This window comes from Ambystoma mexicanum, chromosome 1q (assembly GCF_040938575.1).
Source record: "Ambystoma mexicanum isolate Mex_15411 chromosome 1q, UKY_AmexF1_1, whole genome shotgun sequence".
Classification (NCBI taxonomy): domain Eukaryota; kingdom Metazoa; phylum Chordata; class Amphibia; order Caudata; family Ambystomatidae; genus Ambystoma; species Ambystoma mexicanum.
The window spans coordinates 539,769,316-539,792,335 of NC_090922.1; positions in this window are offsets into that span (position 1 = coordinate 539,769,316).

Sequence of the window (23,020 nt, forward strand, 5' to 3'; positions counted from 1 at the left end):
ATGGCAATTTCGGTTTGGAAGGAGTGTACGCATTGTGGAACGCTGTGTATGAGTGCAGTTTTGCTGACATGCGTGCACTTTGCAAAGACCTGGCCACTTTTGCTAATGCGGGTGTAATCGTAATCTACTACGGCGGCATGCATATGGGTTATGTGTCTTGTTTAGGTTTGTTCCTTTGACTGAAGAGGTTGCTAAATCTAGTGAAGAGGATTTTTCCCGCTGCCAAGGTGCTTTTCTCATCCATAACACCATGGAGAGTTTGGGACAATGCTCCTGGAAGTTGTTTGAGCCAGATGCTGGAAGTTGTCTCATCAACATAAGCATGTATACTTTTTTGTCAGGTGGTGGGATGTTCTTCTGCAACAATGACCTCATTAGTTGTGGAAATGCAGAGTTTTTCCAAGCAAATGGCATTTTGTTGTCGCCCATTGTTAATGCTGTTTTGTTTGCCCGTCTATAAGATGGGGTAAAGAGTTTGTTGTAACAATGTGAGGGTTCCATGTGTTAAAATCGAGGCAAAAACAGCCCCGCAACCCTCGCTCCCCTTAAATGGTATAATGGGGTACACCTTTACCGGGTCAAACCACAATTTTTTGTAAAGGTGACATTTTTGCTGCAATTTTATTACTGCCACCCCAATGTGAACACAAAATCAAATAAAAACCGAAAAAACAGTGTTTCTCTGTAGGCATCTAAAAAAATTGGTCTTTTCAGAGCCGCCCCTTACAATGAACTCCCCCTACCATGGTTGCAAGTTATTCCCCCACGCCCGCGCGCAGCATGAAAGCCACATATGGGGATTTTGAGGATGGCGGCCAGGGTAAGGGGATGGTGGGGATTGTCGGAACAGGTGCTCAGGGTGTGCGTCACAGAATAGGGCGGCAATAGGAAGAAGGACTCCTCCTGATTTACTGGGGCGCAGCCCTCGCGGTATTGGGGAAGTGTACGTGCGAGATTTTGCGCTTCTCACCATGCTGGCCAATGGAAATGGTACTGTGGGGATTGTCCAATCAGGTGCTCAGGGCGTGCATCACATGAAAAGTCGGTAAGATTTTTTTTTCATTACTCTGTGTAGTGAGGGTGGCAGGCAGAGATGGCGAGACACACTATCTTGATAGTCAGAAGATCTGTTCCAGTATGCCGTTGAAAAAGGCTTTAATGTCAATTTCAATTTGGAGGGAGTGGAGGCTTTGTGGTGCTGTGGCGATGTGTGCAGTTTTGGCGCTGTGCTTGCAGTGTGACGACGAGTGGCCACTTTCACTAGCGTACATCGCGTGGTTGTGCACTATGGAGCGTTCCATTTGGGTTCGATGGCTTGTTCCCGTATGTACCGTCAACTGAAGAAGGTGATGAAAGCAGTGAAGCACATTTTTCCCACTGCCAAGGTGCTTTTCTCATGTACACCACCGAGAATAATATGGGACTATTCCAATGATTCCTGTCGCCAGCCAGAGGTCGGAAGGGGTATCATCAGCAGAAGCATGTGTGACTTCTTGAGTGCTGCTGGGATTTGAGAATGAGAACATTGGTTCTCGATATATAAACCTTTTCAAAGCAAATGGCATGTCTTTGTCGACCAGTGGCAATGACATTTTGTTTCACAATCTACAGGCTGCACTGAAGACCCTATTGTAAGAATGTGAGCTGACGTACAAAACACACAAATACTTATAAAAAATTAAAAAAAGGTTTTTCTTTGGAAGCACATTTAAAAAGAAAAAGGAACCACCACGACTAACAATGTCCCCTACCCTGATTGAAAGTTATTCCCCCCACTCGTGCGCGCGCACAGCACGAAAGGTCCACGGACATCGCGATAGTTGCAGGGTGACACGTGTTACATACGCCCCTTTTGCAGATGACTGCCATAGAAATGGGCCTGTAGAGGCTACGCAATTGGTCAATAAGGTTTCTGGGTGTGGTGTGTATGCACAGACTGTGGTACACAATGTATTGGTCCACAGAAATGCAGAGGGTGCAGTTATGGCTGTGATTTTCATGAGCCACAGTGTGCAGGTTTTGGGGGAGTTTGCAATACATTGATTGAAAGTGAATGGAAAACACTGTGCATTGGCTGCTCATTTTGGATTCTATCATAGAGATGTGTAGTGCTATGGAGTACCTACAATGAAGTGACTGATTTTGGTTTGTCTGTGTACACTTTAGTGACCCGTGATCATGCCGACATTATTGTTGTTCATTGTTGAGGGAAAATCGCACAGCATGTTACACGAGTTTCAGTGCCGCTTGCGATGAAGGAGGCACTTTCCCAGGTCATGGGTCTGTTTCCAATCTCCTGCATAATCTTCTATTGCATTACTCAGACACTGATGTGGCAGGAATATTTTTCATTTGGTCCACAAATGGCAAAAGCGCAGTACATTGCGAAGAAGTCTATTTGTGCCTTTCTATGACATGTGCCAATGGCGTACTTAACACATAGGAATATGACGTTTCACAGCACAGTTTTACACACAAATAACATTAATCATACTAATCCTGTCATCACGATTTCTGCACACCCCATCAAAATTGCCTTGCTGCCATTCTTGAAAGTAGTGGAAGATTTTTTGTAGTAAGTGTTGCTCACTTAAACTCTTCAAAACCCTCTGCAACCCTTAAAGAAACCTCTTTCTACAGCAAACTCCTTTCCACCCCATTCCACTACAGTGTTTTGCACAGTGCCACGCCTCCCTTGATTTTGAGCATATTGTGTGGAGCATATACCGTGCGTACCGCCCTGCATCCGTTCATTGGCAATTCCATTGTTCATCTTTGATAGGAGCTTTCTTTATTTCCCTTTCCCAGTTCATTTCCATTTATTTTGGTCTTCTAACACACGCAACAGAAGGAAGGAAGGAAGGCAGGCAAGGCTTGGTACAGAAGGGGCAGCACCTGCATGGATACCATAGGGGGCGTGCCGAGAGACAGAAATATTGGGTGGCCCTCACTTACATTGTCATGCTCCCGGACGGACCCTTCCCACGCACTTCCAAGTCCCTTCCCTCTGTAGAGTAGCACGTTGCAGTACATGCACAATGCAATGTCCTTTTCCGGGTAAGGGTCTGTAGCGCGGCATATGGTCTGCAAGGATGTTTTAGAGCTGCGCTGCCCTACAGAAGTGCCCCTGTCATTGGCCGCAGCAGATGTGGAAAATGCTGTACATGAAATTACCCTCTTGTTAGAAGGGCGGTAGACTGCACACTGACCTCTTGTGCTTCAATTTTAGTTGTCGTCACATGCAGTACAAACACTTCATGCTACGTCATTAACCGTCGGAGTAGCATTCATGGAGATGCATACATTCTGGAATACAGGAATGTTTACAACAACACGAAACACAGCTTCATTACGTGGAACAGGAAGATAATTATTCAGCTCAACCCATGCAGCTACAGTACTTTTCTAACCACCACTGACTTTGTTTGCGCTCTGAACATTCTGCTGTTTGCTTGCTTGCCTTTACATGCACTAGTATGTGCGTGACCAAGCCGCATCAGCTTTGGCATTTGGCAGACTCACTACAAACTGTCACACCTGCAGTTACATGTTTTCTTCAACTGTATGACCCGCAGGCGACCTCTTGACACTTTCCGTGACAGTGCTCAGTGCAGAGACGGTGGGTTTGTTTCACGGGTCATGGAAAGGCAAGCAGCTCATCAATCAAATTAATTCAACATTTAACACGCCCACGTTACACTGGAGGTTGATGTTCTTTGTTTACCAGTGGGCCTCATACAGCTAGGCATGCAGCAGCCATACATTGGTAGGTTTGCAGAGCCACCCACGTAGTCGGCAGGAGTACTTGAAATGCGGTAGCCTACCGTATGAATCCGTAGGGCTGGCGCCTGGGGCGGTGTTACCAGCACACAAAGAATGCCCTACGCATGGGTATAGCTGTACAACGGCTACATGAGCACTCCCACAACTATTTAAAAGTGCATTCAAAGATGCAGCCATGAGGCCACTAATGGAGTTCTACGGACACTTGCAGTGTCATTGCACATACGCTGGCCAGGTGCAGTCTCCCTAGGAAACGTCCATATTGCTCACCTGCAGTCATCTCAGCCAGTACTGTGCGGTACAGATTCACCATGCAATGTTAACACAAAAATAGCACTCAAACCATCACCAACACTTACCATGTACATCTGTAATTGCTAAGATACACCAACAATATTAGGAAAAGGAAGGGGTAGCACAAATGGATACATATACCAGAGAATTTGGCCTTTCCACAAGTTCATTATGAGGGCAGCCAAGGAATCGGTGACAAACCGTTGTTAATGGGATGTTATGGTTCCGTTGCAGTACCAAAAAGCTTTCATCGTTACAGAAAACACTATGCTAAAGCAACATTCCGGTTACAGTGCCCTAATAAAAACCTGTGAAATTCACTAACAAAAAACATTGTTAAAGGGACGTTATGGTTGTTGCCAGTGCTCCAGATAGGATTTTGAGGTGGGAGTATTTTACGCATGCTTTTTCAAATTAGAGAGTAAATGCAATATCAAGACAGTAAAAATGAGTTTTCTCCTCTGCAAGAGAGTAAAACGTAACCAACACATACTATCGAATTGTATATTTTAAAGCACAATATGCAGAGATGTGATGGAAGTCTTTCTTGAAAGTAACAGCTTTAAAGTTTTACTGCGTTTGTTCCAAGTACATTTTTCTGAACAAACACAGTAAAACTTTAACACCGCCAGTTTCGGCGAAAGTCTTCCCTCGCCTCTCTGCCTAACAAAAGGCAAGTGCCCACAACCAGGGGTGCTTGCGACCAGAGTAGTGAGCTCTAGGCGTAAAGGGTCAATCTCTTTTGGCAAGAGTGAAACAGTGATGCAATTTACAATCCATTTGGAAACTGCTAATTCAGAGACAGGGTCTCCTTCTCTACCAGCTGCCAGATAGACAAAGAAGTGACTTGTGATCGATTCACATGCAACAGATATATTAAGGCGCAATGCATGTGTGTGCTCAAAACTACCTTGTGAATAGTCACAAAGGGGTCTTGAATAGAAAGGGCCTGTAGTTGGTTGACTATTCTTATAGAGGAGCACGCCAGAAGGAAGGCAGGCTTATAGGTGAGGGCCTTAATGCTAGCCTTGTGCATGGGTTCTACGGGGGGTCCCATTAACCTCGAACGAACATTCAAATCCCATCTGGGAGTTGGGTTGGAAATTGGGGTTTAATGACAGTGTGGATTGACTTTACATGTTGAGTGCTTTCTTTTTTTATTTTTTTTATTTGTATCCGGTCTATACAAATTAAACCTTTACAAAATTTAAAGTAACATTTTCACGTTATTAAAAGAAAAAGAATAATTACAACATTATTCCAAGTATAAAACTCATCAGACATAATACACAGTATATATTACAGTCCATATTACTTTACAGATATCCTTTCTTTTTAGAAACCCTCTACAGTGTTTTCCATATTTGAAAACTTATACATATCAATAAAACATAAGGGGGAGAGAGGCCCATATCTGTCTTCAAGAGATAATTAAGACACTAACATAGATTCTTTACAATACTAGTTTGTTCTTTCTAAGGTTGCCAAATCACACACTTCTACTAGAAAGGTAACCACAGCTAGCTTAAGTGTGTTTGACTTTCCATGTAACATGTGCCACCATAATAATTCAGTATGAACCCTGGAGGGGTCATGGACAAATGTTCCAAACACATTTAATCTCTGCTGGACTATTGTTGTGCAGTGTAGAAGAAGGTGTTCAAGTGATTCGGCCATATAAGCGCAGTGACAAAAGCGACAGGAGATTTTTTGGCCCGTGGCAGATCTAATCTCAAGAATTTCCACAGTAGGGAGCACATTGAAACGAAAGCATAGATAGATTGCTCTCCTTTTTGGATCTGGAAATTCGGTCAGATAGGACTCCAACATACCTAGCTCTTTCCCCTCTGCGACCAGTTGTTTATAGATCTTAGAGGCCGCCACCTTTTCCGTGGTGGTGGCCCAGTAAAACCATTGCAACCGTTTTTTACACCCATTGGATTGGCAAATAACATTTCATGTGGAACATCGATGGTATTGAGGAGATCTATACAATCTTTCTGTAGTTTCAGCATCCATACTGATTCACTAATTCCCCTTCTCAGTCTATCTCCCAGTAGTGTATGAAGGGAGTTGTTTTTAGATACCATTAGGTTCCGATATAGGGCCAATTCTTTCCATTTCACTCTTATATTTAGTGAGATAAGGCCTAATTCAAAGCGAATTGCGGATATAGGAACACTCTGGGGCAGGTAAAAAATAATTTTCCGCCAGATCTTAGATTCCATTTTTTGTACCAAACGAGATGTTTCAAACGGTAACATTTCCAGGCCGTATGTCAGTTTTGGTACAACTTTCAAATTGTAGAACCTAATCAATGGAGTGATAGAGAATTTACAGTATTTGCCAGAGATCTTCCTCATTTGGAGAATGAGCTTATCTGTTTTCTCCAAATAGAAATCCCAGTAAGAATGTATCGAAATACTCCCAAATATCGGGAATCCCAAATAGCACAGTGATCTTACTTTTACTAAAAGACATGTATTTATTCACCATTTATATTTTGCAATTCTCTTCCTGGTGGTAAAAGATATAACGACAGACTTCTTTTCATTTATCACCAATGCATTTTCTTGCTCGTATATAGTTAGTGCCGTAGGTTTTCGCTGTAAACCCAGGGAGGTATTATTGACCAAAAGCAGGTCATCGGCATAGGTGTTCCAGCATATTTTAGTACCCTCTATCTTCGGAGAAACCAAAGAAAAGGTTGTGAGGGGGACATTAGCATCAGTAGTGTAGAGATTGAAGAGAGTAGGGGCAAATAAACACCCTTGTCTAAGACCATTATGAGTTTGGATCATTTTGGAAAGATCACCAGACATATTTAGTCTCACCTGAATTGCCGAATCTTCATGTAGTTTAATGAGGACTGTCAGTAGATGAGACGGCAGCCCCATTTGGGCTAGTTTTGTCCAGAGCCTCACCCTGTCCACTTTATCAAAGGCAAGCGACAGATCTACTGATGCCAAATATATGGGAGATGTGTTGTTTTTACATGCCTTTTCTAAAAGCAAACAAATAATCAGTCCTCCTATTTCAGTTCCCATCCCTTTGCGAAAACCGAACTGCTGGGGGGGTAAGATGTTATTGTGGTCCGCCCATTCCTCTATTCTCTGCAGTACTAACCCTGCAAAGATCTTGGAATCAGCATCCATAATTGAGATTGGACAGTAATTTGTCGGGCAGGTTCTATCCCCCTTTTTATATATGGGCACGACATATGTTATCCTCCAGGACTGAGGTATTGTCTTAGACTGTATGATGGAATTAAACAAGATAAAGAGCGATTTTGCCCAATATTCCGGAGTTTTCTTCAGGGTATTATTTGTGAGCCCATTAGGGCCGGCCGCTCTTGAATTATTTGACCTCTTGATCTGGGATTCAATATTCTCGATCGAGAAGTCGAAACCCCAGGACCCCTTTTTTATGAGCAAAAGTTCATGCGTCATAGCCATTTTGCCTTTGTAGAGGATTGCGAAATATTTTCCCCAGGTATCCGCCTATACATTAGCCGATTGAAGTACAACCTGTCTTTTTTCAAGAGTATTTATTAACCCCCAAAATTCACGACCCGAAATCCCTTTTAGAGCTGCTAGCATTTCGATATTGAAATTATTTTGCAGGACACACTCATGATTTTTCAACCAGTTTTTTTTGGTTTGTTTAATTTGTAGGATTTCTCTCTTTTTTTCGGTCTCAGTCAGATTGGTTTTCAAAATGATCTAATTTGACGATTTGCAAGATTTCTTTTTGCCTTACCAAAGGGTCGTACGTGTGTATGTGGATGGGTTTCAGAGTGCCATGTTTACTAGGTTTAACTGATCTCCCAATCAAATTTTTAATATGCTCAGTAAAATTCAAAATCGAATAGAACTGGATTTTAATTGGCAGAGACATTTTGTCATGGTGCTGGACGAAGACAGTGTTGAGTTTATCAACATTTCCTTCGTGCCAAATTATGCGATTTCCACCGCATGACACTATCGAGTGTATCTGCATTGTGCTTCGTTTGGAGAGTGTTATTTAATACCAATTTGTTTTCCAAGAAACTGTGGTCACTCATATTTGTGTCAACTATGTGGAATTCTGAACATATTACTGAAAGAGATTTTGACATGAAAATATGGTCAATATGTGATTTATAAAAGCCATTCGACCAAGTATGCTCATACATAGAGGAATTGAATAGGCCATTAACGTGGTCCAAACCCCAATAGTCAAACAAGTTCCTCCAAATTTCACCATTAATTGACTTTTGCTTAAAGGCACCAGAAGCCACCACCCCCTTGTCCGCATTCAATGTAGACCTTAATACTGATACGCCCATCTTTTTCCCGATACCTTGACCATATTTGATTTCAGAATTGAAATCGCCCGAAATTATGATATCAATTCCTCTATATTTGAGCAACATGGAGGATAAACAATTGTTCAAGAGCAAAACAGCATTACCCAATGGTACTTGTGAGTTCCAGTAAATATTCAGAACTAACATCAATTCAAAGTGCGAATCACTTCCATATTCCACTACAACAGCAAGTGCGAAATTCATTAGTTCAGTTGATTCTAGAATACGTGCGCCTAGCTCAAGTTTGACTGCAACAAGCAAACCTCCAGCGGGTCTTCCACGTAATCCCACTTTAGCTAAGAGATGTATACATATGAAACCATCAAGTTGTATCAGGGCAGTCAGCCACGTTTCCTGTATACAAAAAAGATCAAATGATTTAGGTTTTGCACATAAGACCCCAGAATTAATCAGATTCGAATGGCCCCTGGAGTTCCATGAGAGGAATTTCCAATGGTCCACTACTTTAGTGACATTAAAGCTTTTGTTTCATTTTTTGCATTTCAGATATTGATTCTCTGAGTGTTTGGGCTAACCAAGTCAGGTCCTGCCCCTCTCCTCCTTCGAGAGTCGGAGTATTTTCTTTTCGTGTATCTGACTCATCCCTACAGAGATTAGAATTTACTTTTTCCATTTCCTGGACATGTCCTTTCTCCCAGGCATTACTGAAAATCAGGATATTGTAACCCATTCTATTGAATTGTTCTGTCTCCTGAATAATCATTTCAAAAATCTTTTGTGAGTTTGGAACATTACGGACATGGTCAGACCAAAAGGGATGGATAAAATCCACCAAACAAATATCCGCTGAACCGATCATCCTAAGTCGGGGGACCTCATTAACTAATGACAGAATACGAGGTCTATTCAGCGAGGATGGGCCTCCAATGTCACACAAATTGTAGAGAAGGATACTTGGATATTCCGGGAATGAGATGTTTCACCACATTATATTCCTAAGATCGCTATCCTTCACATGTAAGGGTCTAGCCGGTTCATATTGTGTAGGATTCATCCTATCCTGTGGACCGTTGGGGTAAAAGTGTCCTTGTACAACCAGCACTTGTATGGGATCTCTTTCAGCTTGCTCCCACTGTATCCCATCCCTGAGTAAGGAAGAGGTGTGTGTCTCATTCATAACCCGAGGTCGGCTTTCTTTTGTCTCGTGCTCCCCCCCCCCCAAATCCTTATTACCCAACTGTGATAGGTCAGGAAGGAGGTCCATTATGATCTTTTTTATGGTATCTGGGAGATTCGCAATTGCCCCTTCAATCCTAGGCCGGGGTTGTTGGATTTCCTTCAGGGATAGTTTTGGGCACTCATTCACAGTTCCACCTAATAGGGGGATCCCAGGATCAGAGTTCATTTTCACCTCAATTGCATCCACCCCACAGGTCTTTACAGTCTCCATTGGGGTGGGTGCTAAGGATGGAGCTGGAGGTAGGGAGGAAAAACCTAATCTATTAGATTCTGCTGAGGTCGTGGGATGTTCAGCCAAGAGGTTGGAGCTATCTTGTGGTAATGCCTGTCGGTATGTCGACTTTTCCAAAACCGTGTAAAAATTAGAAAGTTGTGACTGTTTTATCTCTTTATTTTCCCCATCCATTTGTGGAGGGTGTACTTCCTCATTCTCAGTTCCTTCTGTCTTATCATTTGCCTTTGGTCTAATATCTTCCTTCTGATTCATGTTTATTTTTCCCATTTTTTTAAAAAAAATTCCATTTACGTTGTTTCCCTGAATTTCTTTTTTTCCTTGTTAGATTTTAAGGTATCAGTACCATTTAATTGCAAGGCCATCCTACTTTCCTCGTTGAGCTGTCTTAAATCAGATAGTGCAACTTCATTCGAGGGTGCCTTGGGTTCTTTCTTAAAGGTTTCTGACTTTGTGGAGGTCGGTCCCTTTTTCAACAGCCTTTTTTTTGCCTTTAAAGCCAGTCGTTTCTGTTTCCTTGACAGGAAGAGGCCCTTTCCTATCGGACTCCCTTCCTCCTTTTGCTTTTTTATGTCATCGTCTCTGACCCCTGCCCTGTCAGTAGATTCCATCAGTTTTATCGGAACTGAAGGGCTGTCAAGGGTAACAGTGGGAATGGGGCCCTCAACCTAGACGGACCTTACCGGTCTCAAAGGCATTATAGGTGCAAGTTTACCAGGTAGCTCTGACATGCCCTTTTCTAATGATGAGATTTTCACTGATAGCTCTTTCAGGAGCGCCATGATCCTTTTTTCCCCCCTCTGAGTCTGGTTTCTGTTCATTTTTCTCATCATTTTTTTTTCCTTTGATAGATTCATTGCAATCCCCACAGGTATCACACTGGCATAGGTCAAAGCTTCCTTTCCACCAGCCAAGGTTTGAGATCCTTGTGAGTTAGTTGTTTTAGGAATTTGTATGATATCTATCTTTTTTGAGGTTACCGTCCTGTCATCTTTGCCCATGAGAAAGCCTTCCACTTTGGTTAGTTTTAATTGGGTATCCAGAGCAACCCTTTTCAAGTCTCTCATCTCCCAATGGGTAAGCTCATGGCCTTTATCTAGAAGATTTAATATTCTAGATATTACTGGCAGTAATTCCTCAAATTTAGCATTACTGTCATTAATAGGGGAACTTGTGAGGGAAGCTCCTAAAAGTGGGGAAGTGTCAATGTGAGTTGGCAGAGCAGGGATCGGCAGATTCCCCTTTGTTATTTGGCCCCCCTGCGCCTCTATAACATTGTTGTCGTCCACTCCCCAGCCCTCTTGTGTATTTGTAAATATTGAGGCAGATGGTAGTGGAAATTTAGCATTTGATGAGAATACTCTGTGTGGTATGGTAGAACTCAATTGAGGCAGTGTATTAAATAGGTGCACTTGATCAGTCCCATTTCTAGACCCATTTACAGGCATGGAGGGGCTCCTTGAGAGCCTAGCTCGCTTCCCCAATTCCGTTCTTACTGACTGCCCCATCATGGATACATCCGTATTTATCTCTTCTAACATATTTTCTGTCCCCTCAGTTAACTTTTGACTGAGTGATTCTCTTATACTCAGGAAACTTGATTGAATTGGGATTTGGGTATCGAATGACAGGCCCGCAGGCACAAAGGAAATGTCCTCTTCCCCCAAAGATCGGGCACCCATTTTTGCTTGTATTTGCAAGTGCATATTGGAGAATTCCACTTCCTGTTTAATGACGTCCATTTTTTCCCTTACATCCTCCTCCCCTTTTCCCCCCTCTAAGTTCTCCACCTGGGTAGTGGTAACTGGGGGGGGGTTACAGAATTCTGGTCTTTGTGTCCCTCTCCCATAGGAGTGGTTTCAAATGGTACTTGCACATCCATACTAGATTTTATCTCTGTACCAACACACTGTGAGGCCTGGATATTTTCGACGGCCAGTATAGGCCCGGGGGTCTTTATAGCACATATGTTTCCATTGCGCAGCACAGTTGCCATAATGTCCTATAGGGGGTATTTTTTAAATTTTTTTTATACACTACTTACCCCAGAAACAGAATAGTAAAACAATCTCTCTCCACCTCTGCTCCTCCGCCAGCCGAACAGCCCAACAGCACACTTACATGCCACTTCCGGGTGCGCACGCGGGTGCGCTAGCACCAGTGGTTAAATGCTGTGCGTGGGAGGATGGAGGCGGGATCCAGATAATAGACACAAAAAACGGACTCTATGAGAGAATAGAGAGAGAGGAGATCAGTATTGCATTCAGTTCCCCTGGACCCCCAATCCTGGTCCCAGTCCCAGTCCCAATCCCAGTCCCAGTCCCAATTCCCAGACAAGTCCCACAACAAGTCCCCAAGCGCTGGGCTGCAGCGTTTCAACAGGAGGCCGCGTGTTACGCAGCCAAAGTCCACTTGTGCTTCCTCTTGCCGACTCACTCACTTGATTAGCAAAGATCCGCGTCCACTGCAGAAACGAAGGGCAACGTAGCACCAGAGTCTCCCAGCGCAACAGCCCACTTGCGTGCCACTTGCGGGTGCGCCAGCACCAGTGGTTAAATGCTGTCCACGGGAAGAGGGAGGCGGGCTCCAGATAATAGACACAAAAAACAGACTTTGATTAGCAAAGATCCACGTCCACTGCAGAAACGAAGGGCAACGTAGCACCAGAATCTCCCAGCCCAACAGCCCACTTGCGTGCCACTTCCGGGTGCACGCGTGGGTGCGCTAGCACCAGTGGTTAAATGCTGTGCGTGGGAGGAGGGAGGCGGGATCCAGATAATAGACACAAAAAACAGACTCTTTCTTTGATGTACGGCGACGTCGAAACCTGCTTCTGTTGAGTGCTTTCCCTCTGTGCTCTGCGAGGAAGGCTGTTTGGTTTGTCCGGTGGCTGCGGCGATCGTGGTTGCGACAGGTGCTTATGTTGCAGGCTGTATGGTTCAGTCCTCTGAAACCATTTGGGGTCCCTCCTTCGCCTCTCAAACATCAGAGGCGAATATTAGAGGGTGCGAGAGGCATCGCTGCTTGACATTCTGATGCACGGACTCCAGCAATTTCGATAACTGCATAAACATATATAGCACTGCGGAGAGTCAGTAGAGTCTTTGGCAGGGTTGGAGTGATTTACAATGTCGGGTTGCAGTGCCTCTTAGCTCGTGTGGCTTAATCAACCACCCTGTTCCTTGGGAAAAATATCATCCTGCATATGGCTAAAAGATAAGGTATTGTCCAACCTGGTGCTTTCCCTCATGGCGGAGGAGTGACTTTGCAGGAAGGTGGGACTTCACCAGTGGTTATTTTGCCGTAGGAAGCTACCTGCCGGGGGCAGGCAAGCGATTAAACAACACGTTGTTCGGAATAAACGTACTGCTAAACTGAGCTGCAACATATAAAGTGGCTACGGGCCAGGTGCCTTCGAGCCTCCATTGATAGAGAGATTTTATTTACATCGTGCGCATACACACGTTTTTGAGCGCAACAAGGCAAGGGAGGGGGAACAAGGGAGAACAAAACGATCTTATTAGGGCAAGTGGCATTGAGTATGTGCAAGTGCATGGGAGAAGGAAAGGGGAAAGTGCATGGAAGGGGGAGAAGTGGAAAATGCTGAGCAAAGGAAAAACAGATAAATAAATAATAAAAAGCAAACAATGGTAGTGCAGCCAGCAAGTGGCAAGTGCTGTGTTTAAGGCAAGACAGGGTGTGTCTGGCAAGTGCAGAAAGAGGAGAGAGTGGTGACTGTATGGTTACAGATACAGACCCTAGTGCAAGGGATTGCCAGGAGGCAGTGCGGGTCGGTGGCAGGGCCAGCAGGTACCTGGTCCCGGAGGTCAGAGGGTAACCAGGTGCAAGATGCTGAGACAGAACAGATCAGTAGGGGAGAGGAGGAGCGAAGGCAGAAGCAATGAGGAAGGTCTTGAGGTGCTTCCTGAACCGCATTTACTTACCAACTGTATTGCTTTGGAAAACAATTATACCCGTGCTGCAATTTGTGATGCGACTGTGGGCCTGTGCTTTTGAGTCTTCCTCTATCCACTTTCTCTCTACCGCCCTCCTTCTCCTTACTCCCACCTCCCACTTGCAATATGGGGCATCACCGTATATCAGAGAAGGCCTCTAACCAACGCCGACCGGGCTTGCATTATGGTATGAAAAAGCTCTATAAATCCACACGCAGCCTGTAGACTACTGTAACATGTCAGTTGCCTCCAACTAACCCCGAGAGGTGCCAAAAAATTAAACAACTGCCTAGTGGGCCTGATACGATCCCAAATCAGCCTTTACAGACAGGATTTCATGAAATAGCTAACCAAAGGCGAATCTCCTTACCATCATCTATGGTGTCTAATGGGCAATTTGCCCCTTTATCCACAACAGCGCCTATTCAATCAGTAGCGCAAATGCGGTCTTCTAGTAAAGATAAATCCCTTTGTATTCCTTTAGGCAGTGTTAATGGTGACCTTTCACAAACATATTTTGAATCCCCTGCAACCATGCCACTGGAAACCACACGCCCTAACCTAGGAGCTACTAGGCCCTCCACAGCGAAAGCACAGGTGACGATGTAAATGGTTCATGAAAATATCCTAGAAAACCGTGCACTAAATCTGCTGACACTAAATCATCACAGAAACCATTGTGCCCCTCACTAACGCTGTGCGCCCATGAAGGAAGCCCAGTACATGAAAGTAAATAAGCTGCAACAAGCATTGCTATGCACTGCAATCGCTCGGACAATGGTTTTTGCCCATAATGGGACACACATTAATCTTTATTATGGGAAGGATGACTTTGAAGGGCTATGACTAACATAAATGAAAAGCAGTACCACCGATTTACAGTTTTAGACCAGACACAGACAGAGGTAGTCATCAAAGTATACCGGATTCTTTGACGTACCGTGCAAAAGTGGTGTTCACTTTTCATCACAAATGAATCGCATTTACAGAAAGCATTACACTTGAAGACAATACACTGCCAATGGTAATGATCGTTAAGAGGAGGTAATTACAGTAGCTAAGCGAAGAAGTCATTCATGCAAAACCCATCAACTCGTTATTGGGCAAGTCTGTGCCCTGTTACTGCACTGCGATTTGTAATTCTACAGACTTTTTTGTATGGTCAAAGCCATACACCTTCACCCCTATATGCCCATACAATCAAGCAGACCCTGGCACTCACTAGACATAAGCCAAGTTACCCTCCCCCACGCGACGGCTGGAAAGATCGGCTGCTCTGCAGCCATCACCTCGAAAAAATAATTAAAAACACTCCCCTTTGCCGATCAAGCAAACCTCCATGGCTGTGCATATATTTGCAGGCTGGGCACTGTCCTGCAGAGCTCGATATCCAGAAATCCAGTGGCACTGCAGTCTACTGCCATCACCTCTTTGTTTTTACGAAGCTCCTGTGTGCAGAATTCGCGCTCTGAAACACTTGTGTATGAGCGCGATAGAAATAAAATATCAATCAATCAATCAATCAGAACTGATGGTTCATACTACAGTGCCATCTACTGGCAGAAAGAGGATTTTTTAAAAGAAAGAATTACAGTGACAATCCTGCATAAACCATATGCATTTAAAAGTGAAATGTGCCGTATTGGAAAGAATTGAATGCGTAAAAGGGCCTCATACGCCCCTTATCTGGAGGGCTGGTTGTTGCACTACCCCCTTTACTGTGCTAAAGGAAGGGTCTGGTTACAGTGGCCTGCTAAAAACTTATCAACTTCAGTGAAAACACGTTGGTGAAGGGACGTTATGCTTCAGTTGCCCTAAGAACAACCTAGCAACTTCAGTGCAAAAACATTTGTTACAGGAACATTACAGCTACTTTGCACTAACAACAACCTGTCCATACTATGCTTACAAGTAAAACCGAAAACCCCCAGAAATTCGCCAGTTATTGTAAGCTAAGCAACCATAACTTGTGCCACCACTGTGTACTGCTAAGACAAACACCCATGACATTAAAGAGGGCATCACAGGACCTATTTCCCTGTTCATTCAGCGGACAGAAGTCTCATTGGCTCATGGTACGGCATGCTGTCAGAGACGTTTGGACGCGGCCGGTGGTTGGCTGGAGGGAAGCGTGGTGTACATCAACATTTTTTGGGAAAGCCGCCATGGTGTATCGGAGAACAGTGTGGCAGCGGAAGGGTCTGGAAAATGTACCGTACGCGATGCATTGGCGGCAATAAGGGAGGGAATGGGTGGGAGAGTGAGAAGTGGTTAATGTGACCTAGCTAGGCGAGTACTGTGTGGGGTGATTGGAGGCAGCTGTCGTAACGGCCCCATAGCTTCTGCCGCAACCTGTTTGCGGTGACCTCTTTTCGTGATGAGTGGTGATAGGTGAATTGCAGAAGGGGAGTGAATTGAACATGACATAGGGTGGGTCTGAGCACGGGTGGCTGTGCGCTGCGGATGGAATGCGGTAGTTGGACACTTCGTGGCATGCATGGGTGAATGAAGGTACGGTGGGTCTGTGGAAGGATTAGACTATTGGGTGCATGGGCGAAGGCCATAGGCTGTAGGATGCAGGGCATGCACTCAACAGCGTAGGGCTGCAACATACCCAGCGCAGGAATGCATGTTTGACTCTGCATTCGGTACAGGGTGGTGCTTCTATAGTGTGGTATGTGCAGATTGGTTGCAGTAGGGCCAGTGTTGTGACCAGAATGTGGGTAAGTTGGCAGTGACCCAGTACTTTGTGAATGGATGTGGGTACGCCCATAGTAAGTGAATGAAAGTGCACAGGGGTGCAGGAGAGAGAGTTTTCTTTGTACATTAGGTTCACGGTTGCAATTTGTTGCTACATGGCAGTGCGCAGGTTGGGTAGCAGTGTTGGTGGCAGTGGTGTGTATGTGGACGGTCAAATTGGGTGACATGGTGACAGGCATGGTGGCATTACGTTGCTGTGGGTGTGTTCACGGCCTATGCTGTGTGCAGATTTCTTCAAGTAGGCCCAATGCTGTGGTTAGTGACACAATACTTTGTGAATGGCTATGGGTAGCGGTGGTGGAGGCTGTGGTTTGTATGTGGATTCTGGTAATTGCAACCTGTTTTCATGCATGGGTGTTTTGTTTGTGCTTAATGTTAGCTGCCCACATGGGCGTTATGTTAACTGGTGCAATTTGTTGTTGCATAGCGCCATGGCACTGTACAGGTTGGGTAGGAGTGCTAGTGGCAGTGGTGTGTATGTGGATTGTTGTAGTTGCTGACATGATGGCATTACGTTGCTGTGGGTGTGTTCAAAGCCTAGACTATTGGGTGCATGGCCAAAGGCCGTAGGCCATGCACTCAAGAGCCTAGGCCTAGGCCATGCACTCAAGAGCCTAGGCCTAGAGGACACCCATGGCAGTAATGCATTTTTGAATGTGCATCACTTAGAGGGTGGCGACATGTAAGGAATGGTTGTGGAGCACATTTCAGCCGTTATAGGCCAATGTTGCAAACAGATTGTGGGTAGGTTAGAAGTGGCACAATACTTTGGGAATGTAAGTGGGTACGCCCATAGTATGTGATTGAAAGTGCACATGGATGCAGGAGAGATTGTTTTGTCTGTACCTTATGGTACCTGTTGCAATTTGCTGCTGCATAGCTCCATGGCGGTGCACTGCGTTTGGTATGCTGCAGTGAAAGGTCACGCAGTGTGGGCTCTGGGTGCAGTGTTTGCATACTGTCAGTATAGTAGAGCTGGGGGTGTGTTCAAGGCCTACACTATTGGGTGCATGGACGAAGGCCGTAGCCCTTAGGCCATGCACTCAAGAGCCTACGCCTTGAGGACACCCATGGCACTAATGCATTTTTGAATGTGCATCAGTTATAGGGTGGTGACATGTAAGGAATGGTTGTGGAGCACATTTCAGCCGTTATAGGCCAATGTTGCAAACAGATTGTGGGTGGGTTGGAAGTGGCACAATACTTTGTGAATGGAAGTGGATACGCCCATATTATGTGATTGAAAGTGCACAGGGATGCAGGAGAGATTGTTTTGTTTGTACATTATGGTAACTGTTGCAATTTGTTGCTCCATAGCTGCATGGCGGTGCACTGTGTTTGGAGATGCTGCAGTGAAAAGTCACGCAGTGCGGGCTCTGGGTGCAGTCTTTATATACTGTCGGTATGCTAGAGCTGTGGGTGTGTTCAAGGCCTACACTATTGGGTGCATGGCCGAAGGACGTAGGCCATGCACTCAAGAGCCTAGGCCTTGAGGACACCCTTTGCAGTAATGCATTTTTGAATGTGCATCAGTTAGAGGGTGGTGAAATGTAAGGAATGGTTATGGAGCATTTTTCAGCCGTTATACGCCATTGTTACAAACATATTGTGGGTAGGTTGGAAGTGGCACAATACTTTGTGAATGGAAGTGGGTACGCCCATAGTATTTGATTGAAAGTACACAGGGATGCAGGAGAGATTCTTTTGTTTGTACATAATGGTAACTGTTGCAATTTGTTGCTGCATGGCTCCATGGCGGTGCACTGTTTCTGGAGATGCTGCAATAAAAAGTCATGCATTGTGGGCTCTGGGTGCAGTGTTTGCACACTGTCAGTATGGTAGAGGGTATGGGTGAAGAGCAGCTTATATGTGCTTGGATAGTGTGCTGTGTGCACAATGCGTGCAAAATGGGCAATGTTGTAAACATTTTGTGGTTATGTTGGCCGTGACACAATACCTTGTGAGTGGAATTCCGCAAGACAATAGTATGTGAATGAAAGTGTGTAGGGGTGCCGGAAACAGTGTAATGTTTATACATTATGGTAACTGTTGCATGTAACGCTGTGCATGTCCATTGCGGTTTGGAGGTTGGTTAGGAGTGCTGGTGCCATTGGCACGTATGTGCATAGTGGTAGTTGGTGACATGCTGACATGCATGATTGCATTACGGTGCAGGGAATGTGTTCAAGGAGCACACCCACTGGAGCAATACAGGTTTGATAGTGCATGAGGCACAGGGTGGTGATCTTTGGAGAATGGGTATGGAGCACATTGCACTGCATTGTATGCACTACAAGTGAGTTGCAAAGCGTGTATTGTGCATTCTATGGTTGTGGTGATAGTTGCAACATGCTACAGTATTTGGTGTGCAGCAGGAGATGGTGCAGTGAGAAGTTGTGCAGTGTGGCCACAGGGTGCAGTGTGTACGTGATGTGAGTATGGAAGTGGGTATAGTTGAAGTGCAGCGTATATGTGGTTGGTTACTCTGCTGTGTGCAGATTTATTGAAGTAGGCCCTATATTGTGCAGCTGTTGTGCATAGGTTGCCAGTGACACAATACTTTGTGAATGGCAGTGCGTATGGGTGATTCAGGCTGTGGTATATTTGTGGATTCTTCTAAGTGTGACATGTTTTCGTGAATGGGTGTTTTGTGGTGTGGGGGAGTTGGGTAGAAGTGCTGCTACCTATGTTATGTTTGTGTATAATGTTAGGTGCCCACATGGCCGCTTGCTTGGATTTATAGTGTTGTGGTGGGTGTGGAAAGGGCTTCAATGTTGTGTGCATGGCCAAAGGTGTGCTGGGTGCATCTTAGGGTCTTTGTGGATGCTTAAATCATGCATTATTTAGCAGAAGATTCTGGTGGAGGAGCTTTGCAATGAAACGGAACGTGTACTGAGACTGTTTAACAGTGAATATGTATAGAAATGACAGTGTGCAATGCACAGGTTTTTTATGTAATTGCTGCATGCGTGTTTGAAAATTTGACAGCACCCAATGGGGGAGTGCTGCAAAAAGTGACCGTGCAAAGGGAAGAAGTATTGTCTCAGCTTTACTGGGCCATGGCCCTCACCGTAGATCGGAGAGAGCACATGCACATCCTGCCATTATGAGCAGGGTGGAAAGGGAAATGGAATTGTGGAAAATAGGCAAGTAGGAGTTTAGGGCGTGGATCACAGGAAGGGGCAGTACCAGTTCCTCCTAGTACTGGGTCGTGAGGGTAGTGGAGATGGAGAGATGCATGGTGCTTATCGTCGGTGATACCTGTGTGCGCCATCTGCACAGGTGTTGTGTGCAAAGAGGCGTTTCTGGTAATTTCGGGGTGGAAGGAGTGGACACTCTCTGGGCCTGTCGGGGTGACTGCAGTTTCGGTGGGATGGGTTGCCTTTGCATATATGTGGCGTCCGTCACGAACATTGACTTTGTCGTGCTGCACTATGGAAGTTTACGTTTGGGTTACATGTCATGTGGACGATTAATCCGTCACCTGAAGAGGTTGCTGACCGCAGTGATGCATATTTTTCCTACTGCGAAGGTCGTTTACTCATGCATAACACCAAGAGGAGTTTGGGTCTATGACGGTGTAATTTGTCTGCAGCCAGAGGTCGGAAGGTGTGCTATAAACAGAATTATGCGTGAGTTTATGCAGACTGCTGGCATGTTCTCCATCCACTATGATATCGATCATGAGATCGCAAAATACACAGTGGTTCCGTAGAAATGGCATTTATTTGAGCACCTTTGGCAATCCTTTTTCTTTTACACTGTACAAGAAGCATTGACCAGAATGCGGTAAAAATGTGACGAGAGGCAAACTGAAACGCAAATAAAGAGAAAATACAAAAAAAGTTGCTGGCACGCACGCCACAAAAAAGAAACACCTTAATACATCTACGATGGAAGACTTAATCCCCTACTCAGTTTGATATTGTTTACCACGCCCCCTGCTTCCCCCCACACTTTAACGAAAAGGTAGTGCATTACACAGTACTTTCAGGATTACACGTGCCTCATCCAGGGTGGCTATGTGGATGTATACGGATGGAGAAATCGTGCATACTTTCATTGAACTTTGAAGTGGACGTGCTTTGGAATGGCATGACATGTGTACTGTAAATGTGTAACAGTACATTTCAAGTGTTGTACAGGAGTGACAGAGTTGGATGATGGTGGTGGCTTCAATGCGACTGGTGGATGCGTGTGTGCCTATTTACGCGCAACCCAATGAAGTAGAGCTGCAGAGAAGATATTGCAGTGGGAAGGAGGACTGCTCCAGCTTTACAGGGGTGCGGCCCTCGCGCTACTTTGGGAGGCGCTACTTTGGGAGGCGCACATGCTAAAATCTGCCCTTTACACCACCTTGCCTAATTACCATGGCAGTGTGGGGATTAGCCAATCAGGTAGTGGGGGTGTGGTTAACAGGAAGGGGAGGTGTAGCTATATACATTATATTCTGCATACTGAGGGTGGCTGACATGGCAAAACTCATTGTGTTGACTGTAGGTGATCCCTTTGTCATAGGTCTGCACAACTATGCCCTGCAAAGACACTTTGACCGCAATTTTGCTTTGGAAGGAGTGGATGCATCGTGGAACGCTGTGTATGAGTGCATTTTCGACGATATTCATGCACTTAGCAAAGACCTTGCCTCTTTTCCAGTAGTAGATGTCATTGTCATCCATTACGGCGGCATGCATATGGGTTACCTGCCTTGCTTAGATTTGTTCCGTAGACTGAGGACATTGCTGAATGTCGTGAGGCTGCTTTTTCCCACCGCCAAGGTGCTTTTCTCAACCTTAATACCACAAAGAGTATGGCCTACTGGTAATGGATGTAGTTCCGAGCCAGACGCAGGAAGATGCCTTATCAACAGACGCATGTATACTTTTTTGTTCGCTTGTGGAATGTTCTTCTTCAACAATTACCTCATTAGTTGTGGAAATGCAGTGTTTCCAAGAAAATGGCATTTTGTTGTCACCCATTGGCAATGCAGTTTTTTTTGCTCATCTACAGGCTGCGGTGAAGAGTTTACTGTACTAATGTGAGCAGAAGAACTCACAAAAGCTAATAAAAACCGAAAAAAGGTGTTTCCATAGAAGTATCTAAAGAAAAAGAAAACAGCCACCTCTTTTAAGAGTCACCCCTTACCATGAACTAACCCTACCCTGGTTGGAAGTTATTCCCCCACGGCTGCACGCAGCGCGAAAGCTAAATCCGGGGATTTTGCTAGTGGCGGCCACGTAATTGGAACTGTGGGGATTGTCCAATCACATGCTTAGGGTGTGCGCCAATAGGAAGAGGGACTGCTGCTTCACTCGGACCCAGCCCTCGATGTACTTGGGGACCCGCACGTGCCACATTCAGCGCTTCTCACCATGCTGGCCTATGGATTTTGGCCAATCAGGTGCTCTAGATGTGCGTCATTAGGAAATGGCGGCATTCAGTTTCCCCATTACTTTGTGTACTGCGGCTGGCAAACATGGCAAGACGCAGTTTTCGTCGTGGGTGATGGCTTTGTGGAAGATCTGTGCGTGTATGCCCTCCAAGAAGACTTGTCTGGCAATTTCGGTTTGGAGGGAGTGGACGCTTCGTGGGGTAGTGTCGAATCGTGCCGTTTCGGCAGATTGCTTGTAGAATGTCAACGCGTGGCTTCTTCAGCAACTGTACATTTTGTGATCATGCACCTTGGAGCCTCCTTTTTGGGTTACTACATGCCTTGTTCTTGAGTGTTTAGTCAACTGAGGATTATGATGAAAGCAGTGCAGCGTATTTTTCCTACTGTCAAGGTGCTTTTCTCATGTATACCCCTGAGAATAGTGTGGAAGTATTCCAATGATTCCTGTTACCAGCCAGAGGTTGGAAGGGGTCTCACCAACAGAAGCATGTGTGACTTCTTGAGTGCTGCTGGTATCTTCACTTGTGAGAATGAGAACATTGGTTTGCAATACATACACCTTTTCAAGGCAAATGGCATGTCTTTGTTGCTCAGTGGTAATGAAATGTTGTTTCACAATCTACACACCGCAGTGAAGACCCTATTATAAGAATGTGAGCTGACGTTGAAAAGACACATTTACGTATGAAGACCGCAAAAAAAGAGATTTTACGGAAGCACCTTTACAAAAAAAAACAAGGTTCTTTTAAGAGCCACCACACCTAACGACATCTGCTCCCCTGCTTGAAAGTTATTCCCCCACACCCGCACGCGCCCAGCAGAAAATGTCAGGGACTATTGCGATAGCTGCAAGGAGGCACATGTTACATACGTCCCTTTTGCAGATGACTGCCATAGAAATGGACCTGCAGAGGCTACGGGATTGGGCAATGAAGTTTGTGAGTGTGGTGTGTACGGACAGACTGTGGTACACAGTGTATTTGTCGACAGAAATGCAGAGGGTGCGGTTATGGCTGTGTGTTTCACGAGGCACAGCATGTGGGTTTTAGGGGATT